The following is a 12242-nucleotide window of genomic DNA, read 5'->3' on the forward strand; positions in this document are numbered from 1 at the left end:
GCCTCCTGGCCTCTCTGAGCTGCTTCCTGCTGACCTCCATCCAAGGAGGAGCCTCCCCTGCAATCAGGAATGGAGCTGGGCCCCTCCTGGCCTCTTCTGCTCAGATTAGCCCCTTCCCCCCAGTTTGCCTGTGCCTGGCAGTAGGGCTCTTGGCCAAGGGGCCCAGACACTCGTTGGCTCCAGGGCTGTGGATGCCATAAACCCCTTTTCCTTGGGGACTCCAGAGCTCCACATCTTACTTTCAGAAAGCACAAGTGTTTTGTTTGAAATGGCCCTGGGAGGAGGGAGAGCCCAGGGCTCTGTACACATGTTCCTCATTTGCCATTCGTGAGGCAGGAGCTGCTGCAGGGGACTGTGCTGGGGAGGCCGCAGGAGGGGAGTGAGCAGCTGCAGCTGCTGCCGGGAAGTTTGGCTTCAGGGAGGAATGGAAGGAGAGAGGGCAAGAAGAAGGGGTGGGACTTGGGGACAGGGGCGGTGTCACGGGGGAGGAGGGAGCAGGTGGTGACTTGTTTATCTGCTCAGCTGTTTTGTGTCCAGGAGCCTGAGAGAGAGACAGAAGCAGCTGGGAGGAGAAAAAGCAACACGGCCAGGGGCCCTCCTGGTCGTTCTGCCTTAGCCACAGGTTCTGAAACCAAAGCGAAACCACCAGAGAGTGATTCTTGTGGGTATGGCCCTCCCTTCCCCTGCCCAGAAAGGTTTCTCTTGAGCCCATATGCTAGTTCCTGTCATGCAAACGCCCTGGCAGTGCCCTCCTTGCCTTGGCGCAATGGCTCTGATTGGGTAGGCATCCCCCGGGGTTAATACTGGCACAAACTCACGTAAATCTTCCTGCGCCTAAGTCTGGTGTATTCTCATATGTGAACTGGCATGGTCCTGGAGGGCCAGCCAGCTAGCTTCTAGCCTCGATATCAGCCTGGACCAAACCAAAGAAAACAGTCCCTGGTGAAACAGGATAGACACCCATCCCCTGATCAGCATTCCCTAGTGCCTCCCTTTCAGTGCCCAGTTTAGATTCTTCTCTCCAATCGCCCAAGACATGTGCAGATTACTTATTGGTCTGCTTCATGCCCCAGATGCAAATTTAGCATGTTTCATTTGCATGCTAAATTCTTCGGAGACAAGGCTGAGATGCAGCTTAACTTGCCCTGTTTTGACCAGGTTGATAAACATGACCCCAGCCTGTCCCAGCACTTGAGAATCTGGAAAGCAGCTATGCTTCAATTACAGTGCAATTTCAGGAGTTCGCTTGGTGCTCCCCCTTGGCTCCTTGTCTAGCTTATTATTTTTGTCTTCTTGTTTGTTTGTTTAAATGAGAACTTCGGTAGACAGTTCCCTCTCCTGCCTCCCCCAGAGGCCAGTCTGTGTTGCTAGAGGACTTTTTCTGCCTCTCTCTTGGTTTACAAAGCCAGGGTATCTCTGTTAACAAAGGGTCTGCTGTCTGGCACTGGGCCTGGTGGTTAGGAACTGTGTAAGAAATGCAGCTGCCTTTTGCAGATGTCTGCCCTGCTCCTTTAAGCAGCAAAGAAACCCCGTGCCACCTTGGGAAGACCCCACATCCCGGCTTCTGCTCTCTGAGCACTCTGCCCCGCCAACCCTGTAACGCTGGGGATTCAGGAAAGATGGAAACAGCTGTGGGGGACTGAGTGCGGGATTCAGGGAATGGGGGATAGTGACACTGTCTGTAGGTGGGTTGGCTTAGCAGAGGGATTGGGAGCAGCCAGCTGGAGTGGTGGAAAGATCAGGGGACGGGGAGCCAGGAAGCTGAGCTTTCATTCATCCCAGCTTTGCCACTGACAAGTTAGGTGGTCTTGGGCCAGACTGGGCCAAGTCTGAGCCTTCCTGTGTGAAATACAGGCTCTCATCTCAAGGTCCTTTTCTACTTTACAAATTCTCTTGCCTTTAGAATGCTAATTTCTTTGACTGTAGCCCATTTCCTTCTCCAGAGACAAGGTAACCCAACAAAATTGCCCCTTAGTGGTGGTGAGTCACACAGCCAGCTTCAATTGCTCTCTTTTTTCCAAACCCAGGTGTCCTGGCTGAGGCAGCAGTCAAAACTTTCATCTTAGGGAAGATCTGGGAGTTGCCTCTTGCAGGTCAGGGGTTCCGAAGGGTGGAAGAGCCAGCATACCATCTTCTTGAGCATTTCCTGTGCAGTTTTCCATGGGATTATGTCTCCACCTTCTACCTCCCGGGCTGTCTACCTGAGCTCTAGTTTGCTTTTTTTTTTCTTTTTCTTTTTTTTTTTTTGAGACGGAGTTTTGCTCTTGTTACCCAGGCTGGAGTGCAATGGCGCGATCTCAGCTCACCACAACCTCCGTCTCCTGGGTTCAGGCAATTCTCCTGCCTCAGCCTCCTGAGTAGCTGAGATTACAGGCATGTGTCGCCATGTCCAGCTAATTTTTTGTATTTTTAGTAGAGACGGGGTTTCACCATGTTGACCAGGATGATCTCGATCTCTTGACCTCGTGATCCACTCACCTCGGCCTCCCAAAGTGCTGGGATTACAGGCATGAGCCACTGCGCTTGGCCTTTTTTTTTTTTTTTTTTTTTTTTAAGACGGGGTTTCACTGTGTTGGTCAGGCTGGTCTTGAACTCCCGACCTCAGGTGATCCACCCGCCTTGGCCTCCAAAGTGCTTGGATTACAGGTGTGAGCCACCACGCCCAGCCCTGAGCTCTACTTTATATAAGGTCAGTGTTCTTGGGCTTCAGATGGATTCCATTCCATTTACCAAATGTTTCTTTGAGCACTTACTCTGTGACTAACATTGCTGGACCCAAAGGAATACAGAGATAATGGATGACTTAGTCCCTATCCGGATAGAGTGAACCCACCAATGGGTGAGGCCGAACTTGATGGAATACTCAGAAAACAATTCTGTCGGGGCCAGGCGCGGTGGCTCACGCCTGTAATCCCAGCACTTTGGGAGGCCAAGGTGGGTGGATCACGAGGTCAACAGATTGAGACCATCCTGGTCAACATGGTGAAACCCCATCTCTACTAAAAATACAAAAAATTAGCTGGGCATAGTGGCGCGTGCCTGTAATCCCAGTTACTCAGGAGGCTGAGGCAGGAGAATTGCCTGAACCCAGGAGGCGGAGGTTGTGGTGAGCTGAGATCACGCCATTGCACTCCAGCCTGGGTAACAAGAGCGAAACACCATCTCAAAAAAAATGAAAAATTAAATATTATGTGACATTGTCTCCTTTTTTGAAAGCTAGCAAAAAAATCAAAAGAATATTTTATTTTATTTTGAGACAGAGTCTTGCTCTTTTGCTCAGGCTGAGGAGTGGCTTGATCTCAGCTCACTGCAACCTCCGCCTCCCAGGTTAAAGCGATTCTCTGCTCAGCCCCCCGAGTAGCTGGGACTACAGGCATGCACCACCACACCTGGGAAATTTTTGTATTTTTAGTAGAGACAGGGTTTCACCATGTTGGCCATGCTGGTCTTGAACTCCTGACCTCAGGTGATCCACCTGCCTTGGCCTCCCAAGTGCTGGGATTACAGGCATGAGCCACTGCTCCTGGCTGTCAAAAGAATATTCTAAATATGGTGGACCAAACACAACATCTAAAGGTTCTATTTTGACCTCCAGGTAAGTGTGCATGAGGGATTCTTTTGGGATACCAATAGTGTTCTGGTAACAAACTCTAGAAGTGATATCCGTGAAAGTGTGGTCTTAATGATAATGTTCTAAATGTGTTAAGGTAATGGCTTTTACTAAAACATTATTGAATTGTACACTTGAAAGGGATGAATTGTATATGTAAAATGTGCCTTAATAAAGTTGAAAAAAAATTGTCCTGCAGGCTGTAGTTTGTAGTTGAGGGCCTAGAATATTATTCCTAAGGCCTCGCTCCCTCCTGATTGTGGTTTTTTGAGGCACCAACCTTGCTGGGAGTGAGAATTGACAACATGAGCTTCTGAGAACGGAGTGTGGCCAGTGGTTAATAGATGGGCTATGGAGTCATCTGAGTTCAATTCTGCTTTCCCCAGTGACTAGCCATGTGACCTTGAATGAGTGACATCCCCAGACTGGTCAGCTTTTCAGGACTGAGTTTTCTCATCTCTCTCTTTTTTTATTTTATTTATTTATTTTTTTTTGAGACAGAGTCTCGCTCTGTCACCAGGTGCCAGGCTGGAGTGCAGTAGCGTGATCTTGACTCACTGCAACCTCCGCCTCCCGGGTTCAAGAGATTCTCCTGCCTTAGCCTCCCGAGTAGCTGGGAGTACAGGCGCATGCCACCACGCCCAGCTAATTTTTGTATTTTCAGTAGAGACAGGGTTTCGCCATGTTGGCCAGGATGTTCTCAATCTCTTGACCTCATGATCTACCCGCCTCGGCCTCCCAGTGTTGGGATTACAGGCATGAACCAACCCCCCAACCCCGGCCATCTCTCTCTTTTTTTATTTTTATTTTCTTGAGATGGAGTCTTGCTCTTTCGCCCAGGCTGGAGTGCAGTGCTGCAATCTCGGCTCACTGCAACCTCCGCCTCCCAGATTCAAGCAATTCTCTGCCTCAGTCTCCCAAGTAGCTGGGATTACAGGCGCCCGCCACCATGCCCTGCTAATTTTTTGTATTTTTAGTAGAGATGGGGTTTCACCAGCTTGGCCAGGCTAGTCTTAAACCACTGACCTCGTGATCCACCCGCCTCGGCCTCCCAAAGTGCTGGGATTACAGGAATGAGCCACCGCATCCAGCCCAGTGTTCTCATCTCTACAATGAAAATGGTTATGGTATCTGGAAGATTAAATGATGTCACATATGTGAAGCCTCTGGCACAATGTAAGTCCTCAAGTAATATTTCTTATTAGGAGCTCTTGCCACTAAGCCCAGTGACCCATTTAGTACCTGAACCAAATGATTTCTTCTTTTGTTTCCTGGGAAACAGGTTAAACCAAGTCCACTGCCATTGGGTGAGGTGCATGAAAATACCATCAGCTAGCTGGGCACAGTAGCTCACACCTGTAATTCCAGCACTTTGGGAGGCTGAGGTGGGGGGATCATTTGAGGTCACGAGTTCAAGACCAGCCTAGCCAACATAGTGAAACCCGTCTCTATTAAAATACAAAAATTAGTGGGGTGTGGTGTGCATTCCTGTAGTCCCATCTACTCAGGAGGCTGAGGCAGGAGAATCACTTGAACCTGGGAGGCGGAGGCTGCAGTGAGCCGAGATTGCACCACTGCACTCCAGCCTGGGCAACGGAGTGAGACTCCATCTCAAAAAAAAAAAAAAAAAAAAAGATGGGAAGTGAGCTGCGTGGCGCCGGAATCGGCAGACAGAGGAACCCTCATGGAGGACACAGCAGGATGAGGCGGTCAGGGAGGTCCTGCCACCAGAAGCGTGCGCGCGCCCAGGCGCAGCTCCACAACCTCGAGGCCTGTGCCGCCAACCCGCACTCGTTCGTGTTCACGCGGGGCTGCGCGGGTCAGAACATCCGGCAGCTCACTCTGGACATGCGGTGGGTCATGGAGCCGCTCACTGCCAGCCGCCTGCAGATTCGTAAGAAGAACTCACTGAAGGCGTGCGTGGCAGTGGCTGGGCCCCTCCGGGTCACACACTTTCTGATCCTGAGCAAAACCGAGACCAGTGTCTACTTTAAGCTGATGCGCCTCCCAGGAGGCCTCACCTTGACCTTCCAGGTCAAGAAGTACTCACTGGTGTGTGACGTGGTCTCCTCGCTGCGCCGGCACCGCATGCACGAGCAGCAGTTTGCGCACCCGCCCCTCCTGGTGCTCAACAGCTTTGGCCCCCATGGCATGCAGGTGAAGCTCATGGCCACCATGTTCCAGAACCTGTTCCCTTCTATCAACGTGCACAAGGTAAACCTGAACACCATGAAGCGCTGCCTCCTCATTGACTACAACCCCGACTCCCAGGAGCTGGACTTCCGCCACTATAGCATCAAGGTTGTTCCTGTGGGTGCGAGTCACGGGATGAAGAAGCTTCTCCAGGAGAAGTTCCCCAGCGTGAGCCGCCTGCAGGACATCAGCGAGCTGCTGGCCACGGGCGCAGGGCTGTCGGAGGGTGAGGCGGAGCCCGACGGTGACCATAACATCACAGAGCTGCCCCAGGCCATCGCTGGCCGCGGCAACATGCCGGCTCAACAGAGCGCCGTGCGGCTCACTGAGATCGGCCCGAGGATGACGCTGCAACTCATCAAGGTCCAGGATGGCATCGGGGAGGGCAAAGTGATGTTCCACAGTTTTGTGCACAAGGCGGAGGAGGAGCTGCAGGCCATCCTGGAAGCAAAGGAGAAAAGGCTGCAGCTGAAGGCACAGAGGCGGGCCCAGCAGGCCCAGAATGTGTAGCTCAAGCAGGAGCAGCGGGAGGCCCACAGGGAGAAGAGCCTGGAGGGCATGAAGAAGGCACAGTATGGGAGCAGTCACGAAGTGGGCATGAAGAAGGCACAGGTTCGGAGCAGTCACGAAGTGGGCATGAAGAAGGCACAGTATGGGAGCAGTCATGAAGTGGGCATGAAGAAGGCACAGTTTGGGAGCAGTCACGAAGTGGGCATGAAGAAGGCACAGGTTGGGAGCAGTCACGAAGTGGGCATGAAGAAGGCACAGGTTGGGAGCAGTCACAAAGTGGCCCCGAGGAGGGCGAGCCTGTGCTTGAATGAGGAGTTCGATGACCTGGATTATGATGACCTGGAAGATGATGACATCGAGTGTTTCTGCCAGGCAGTGAGCGAGGCGCCCAGTGAGGACCTGTTCCCTGAGGCAAAGCAGAAATAGCCAGCCAAGTGTCCGGGCTGGAAGCGGCGGGAAATGGACCGAGGCAAGGGTCGCTTTCGTGACTGAAAGTTACCCAAGGACAAGCCCCAGGGGGCCCAGGGCAGGCAGAGACCCAAGGAGCTTTCCTGGCATCGTGGACGGGGCCGGGGCCGGCCACAGAAGAGAGCAGCATGAGGCCGAGCAGCGCCGGTGCAGTGGATAGATTGAACGCCCCAGATTGGGGCCCGAGAGACACGGCCCTCGGTTTCCTTTCATAAAGGAGTTGTGTCCCCAACCCTTCCACTCCAATAAAGGACTGAACTGGCAAAAAAAAAAAAAAAAAAAAAAAAAAATATGAATTCAAGTTTTCAAGCTGTGTTTTGGGAAGTTCAGATTTGGGCTTCTTTTTCTTAGGTAATCTAGGTGGTTGAGTTTGTACTACTGATTTCCACACCACCTCAACAAATGTTGCTCCTAAAATGGCGTGCGACCCTCATTACCTTCTCAGCAAAAGTGAATTCTCGGCTGGATGCAGTGGATCATGCCTGTAATCCCAGCACACTGGGAGGCCGAGGCGGGTAGATCACCTAAGGTCAAGAGTTCGAGACCAGCCTGACCAACCCGTCTCTACTAAAAATACAAAATTAGTTGGGCGTGGTGATGCATGCCTGTAATTCCAGCTACTTGGGAGGCTGAGGCAGGAGAATCACTTGAACCCAGGTGGCAGAGGTTGCAGTGAGCCGAGATTGCGCCATTGCACTCCAGCCTGGGCAACAAGAGCAAAACTCTGTCTCAAAAAAAAAAAAAAGCGAATTCTCATGTACTTGTTTCAGACAGATTTTTAAGATACTCCCAATATAGCACTTGGAATGAAGCCACTCTGGCTGTCTCTAGGGCGTGGTCACTGCCCAGGGACTCCTATCCATGGAGGAATGGAGCCCCACCCAGAGGCACCCTCTGCACACCTGTGAAACCCCAGCAGGGGCTGCCACATTTCCCGGGTTATGGGTGCAGCAACCTGAACCGGGACTAAAATCTGGGGCCTTTCAGCATGGCAGAGGAGGCTGAAGAGCGGTAGAGAGAGCCCAGCTGCACTTATGCACCAATGCAGACCCCTGGTCTAAAAGGGGTGCCCCAGAATGGGTCAGGCCAGAAATCCATTCTAATTCTGAGTTCCCCATGTTCTCTGTCCTCTGTGTCTCTCGCCAATTCCATCAGCTCCTCCTGTCTTTCTGCCCCTCCCTCCCTTTCTGCATCTTCTCAACAGATGCCCAGTGCAGTCAACAAGTAGCCATGGGCCCCCCAAGCAGAGGGGCATTCTGACCCGTAACTGAGTGCTCCTCCTGCAGGGCTGCCGGGTCCGATCAGGTGGGAATGGGGTGCAGGTGTGGCTCACTGGCCTGGACTGCTGGTTGAACTTGCCCCCTGGGGTGTGGATGTCGAGTTGTGGTGGGGAACCCCTGTTTCATGTAGCCTCAGCAGGGCAAGCTGAGTGGAGAAAGTCAGGGGTAGGACTCTGCTGAGCAGGACGAGGCCCATGGCTGTCACGTGACGTTAGAAACATGAAATGAAACTGGAGGGCTTGAGTCATCCTCGTGATCGAGGCTTTCGGACTGGCCTTTGCCATGTGGAACAGAAAGTCCGCAACGTGAACAATGGCTCCTGCTAATGAATGCTTCAGTCTGAATGATTTAGCTGGTGCCAACCCGCTCCCTCATTGATCTTCCTCATTCCCAATTCCAGCAGCAATTGAAGTCCCCGCCACACAATTTAGAACTCAGTTATATATCACCTGCTGTTGTTCCTGGTGTCATACCAGTGGTTCTTGCCTTCCCAGCAAGAATTACAAGCTCCTTCGGGACTGGGATCAAGTTTGTCTGATACTCCTTTAACCTCCAACACCACTCAATAAATACCTCTTGATTAGATCGGACAATATCTGCACTGCGGTGCGCCAAGGGTCTCCGCTTTTATAGCTTTACTTTCACGCTGCTTGGCAGAGAGTCACTCAATAAATGCTTGCATGAAGGAGCGATTTTTTTCTATTAACAAAGAACAAGACAGACCTTTCTGAAATTTTGCTGAAGGTACTTAAATCTAAACTTGGTCTGCTGATTGTGACAAATCTCTGCCCTCTCTTCTGAAATCCCTTCCATGAGTGAAATAGATTGGTATTCGTATTCCTTACTTTCAGTGTTGCTAGCTGAACGGTGTCTCTCCCAAAATTCATGTTTTGTTTTTTTTTGGGGGGGGTTTAAAATTTTTTATTTTCTTCTTAAAGACGGGGTTTCACCCTGTTGGTCAGGCTGGCCTTGAACTCCCGACCTCAGGTGATCCGCCCGCCTTGGCCTCCAAAGTGCTTGGATTACAGGCATGAGCTTCCACACCCAGCCTTTTTTTTTTTTTTTTTTTTTTTTTTTTTTTTTTTTTGAGACACGGTCTTGCTGTGTGGCCCAGGCTGGCGTGCAGTGGTGCCAACACAGCTCACTGCAGCCTCCATCTCCTGGGCTCAAGGGATCCTCCCACCTCAGCTACCGATGTGTTGGGATTATAGGCGTGGGCCACCGTGCCTGGCCGAAACTGATGTGTTGAAGGCTAGCCGTCAGGACCTCAAAAGGTGACTGTCCTTGGAGACAGGACCTCTAAAGAGGTGATCCGTTAGGGTGGGCCTAATCCAACGTGACTGGCATCCTTGAAACTCGGAGTTTCAGAACAGGAAACTCGGAGTTGGAAGAGGCCGCAAGGGTGCTTGCTGGCACACGGAGGAGAAGCCTCAGAAGAAACGAAGCTTGTCATCGCGTTGATCTTGGACTTTAGACTCTGGAACTATGTTTTCGTTGTTTGAGTCACCCAGATTGTGATATTTTGTGCCGGCAGCTTCAGCCAACTAAGAGAGAAGTTGAGGCCTCCAGAAAGGAAGTCTCTTCTATCGTGAGCAAGCCCCTAAGCTGTCTGGAAATCCCCAAGGCCATGTGTCCCTATGTGTGGGTGCTCCCAAAGAGGTACTGCAGCCTAGCTGTGTCCTGGGTTTACTCCTTCTTATGCTCCCTGCGTGTCAAGCCAAGGGTCTCTGTCTCTGTAGGGCATTCTCTCCTGGATCCTGGCCTCTCCACGCCCCTCCCCATCCTCTCACACTCCCCCTTCCACATCCCCGCAAGCATCAGTGTGAGATGTGCCCTGCCACACTGCAGAGAAGTGCAAGGCTTACGCAGTACTGTGTTGGGGTGACGCCAGAGAGCCTTCTCCTGGGCCTCCATTCTCTTTGCGTGGGTGGACAGCATCAAGCAGTCCCGTTCACAGGCTGCCTAGTTTGAGCAGTTGCTAGCATCAGGGCAGGGCAGATCTCTGAGGCCAGGCCAGCGGGCAGGCAGGAGCTATGCTCTCAGGCACCAGCCAGGAAGCTGAGTCTAGGCATGGGCATGTGGAGGTGGAAATTCCGACAATGCCTGGGAGACAGACGAGACCACATGGTCAGAGGACCAAAAGGAAAGTAATGAGTGGAGCCCTGGGTGGGGTGTCTGGACAGTCACCTGTTTGTTTAAGAGATCACACTCTAAGTGCATGGAATTGAGAGACCTGGGCCCAAGGGGCAGTGGGTAGAGGACTCCCCTGCAGTTTATGCCCTGGAGTTCTTTTTCTTTTTCTTTTTTTGAAACCGAGTCTCACTCTGTTGCCCAGGCTTGACTATAGTGGCACGATCTTGACTCACTGCAACCTCCGCCTCCCGGGTTCAAGCGATTCTCCTGCCTCAGCCTCCCGAGTAGCTGGGATTACAGGTGCCTGCCACTATACCCAGCTCATTTTTTGTATTTTTAGTAGAGACAGGGTTTCAGAATCTTGGCCAGGCTGGTCTTGAACTCCTGACCTTGTGATTTGCCCGCCTCAGCCTCCCAATGTGCTGGGATTACAGGCGTGAACCACTGCGCCCCACCAGTGCCCTGGCATTCTTACTTGTGTATCTGTCAAGAGATTTTTGTTTGCCCCCTTTCTTTTACGTGCACCTAGAAAACAGTTTTTTCCACCTGGGTTTCCATTTTTCAGTGTCAGCTCTGTGTCATACCTTGCCAACTGTTGCCCCACATGTAGGATGGGATCTGAGTGCACACACAGCTTCCAGGTTTAAAAAAACAGTTTGTGGGGCCAGGCGCGGTGGCTCATGCCTGTAATCCCAGCACTTTGGGAGGCCGAGGTGGGTGGATCACGAGGTCAAGAGATCGAGACCATCCTGGTCAACATGGTGAAACCCCGTCTCTACTAAAAATACAAAAAATTAGCTGGGCATGGTGGCGCGTGCCTGTAATCCCAGCTACTCAGGAGGCTGAGGCAGGATAATTGCCTGAACCCAGGAGGCAGAGGTTGTAGTGAGCCGAGATCGTGCCATTGCACTCCAGCCTGGGTAACAAGAGTGAAACTGTGTCAAAAAAAACAAACAGTTTGCAGTTAATCATTGCAGGCATGTCTTGGTTACTGAGGCTGGCCTTCTATGTCTTCTAGGTAGACTTTGACTAGCAGAGAGCAGTACCTTTGAGGGTGATATGGACTGCCTCACTACATGTTGGCCCACCCTCCCCACGTGGCCCCTCAGTGTGGTACCCAGGGCTGTGGCTGCTGGTGGGGTGTGATAGCAAACCCTCTGTGAAAGGGAGGGTTCCCCTTCGCTACCCACCACTTTGATCTAACCTAGCTGATGCACTATTGCCATTGATTTGCTTCAACACTGCAGTTTCTGTGTCACCTAGAGACCTTGAAACCTAGTGACCCACCTTCTGAAATGCCTCTGCAGGTCCATCACTCATCCTAGAAAGACGGCATTGTCCATCCTAAAGAAAGATTTAGCTAGGATACGTAATGGTTCTTAAACTTGACCATGGGCCGGACGCGGTGGCTCACGCCTGTAATCCTAGCACTTTGGGAGGCCGAGGTGGGTGGATCACCTGAGGTCAGGAGTTCAAGACCAGCCTGGCCATCATGGTGAAACCCCATCTTTAAAAAAAAAATAAAACTTGACCATGCATCAGGATCATCTGGAGTGGGGGCGAAGGCAGATTCCCGAGTCAGCACCCTGGAGGTCCTGAGTCAGGAGGTCTGGGAAGGTGAGGCTGCCGAGTCTGGCCAGGGGCCATGCTCTGAGACCCACAGGGCTAGGATTACAGACGGTAATGTCCATCTTGAGTGTATGCAACTGACACTTGCTTTAATTCTTTCTCATATTTCTCTTTTTTTTTTTTTTGAGACGGAGTCTCGCTCTTGTTACCCAGGCTGGAGTGCAATGGCGCGATCTCGGCTCACCGCAACCTCCGCCTCCTGGGTTCAGGCAATTCTCCTGCCTCAGCCTCCTGAGTAGCTGGGATTACAGGCACGTGCCACCGTGCCCAGCTAATTTTTTTGTATTAGTAGAGACGGGGTTTCACAATGTTGACCAGGATGGTCTCGATCTCTCGACCTCGTGATCCACCCGCCTCGGCCTCCCAAAGTGCTGGGATTACAGGCTTGAGCCACCGCGCCCGGCCTTTTTTTTTTTTTT

General features: G+C 51.8%; 1 pseudogene; it reads left to right on the plus strand.

The window, feature by feature from the left end:
* Window positions 1–5311: 5311 nt before the first annotated feature.
* LOC105718438 (suppressor of SWI4 1 homolog) lies at window positions 5312–6913 on the plus strand (annotated as a pseudogene).
* The last annotated feature ends 5329 nt before the right edge of the window (window positions 6914–12242 follow it).

The sequence above is a fragment of the Aotus nancymaae genome, unplaced genomic scaffold (assembly GCF_030222135.1).
Source record: "Aotus nancymaae isolate 86718 unplaced genomic scaffold, 86718_ANA_hifiasm-v0.15.2.pri h1tg000049l, whole genome shotgun sequence".
In the NCBI taxonomy this organism is placed as follows: domain Eukaryota; kingdom Metazoa; phylum Chordata; class Mammalia; order Primates; family Aotidae; genus Aotus; species Aotus nancymaae.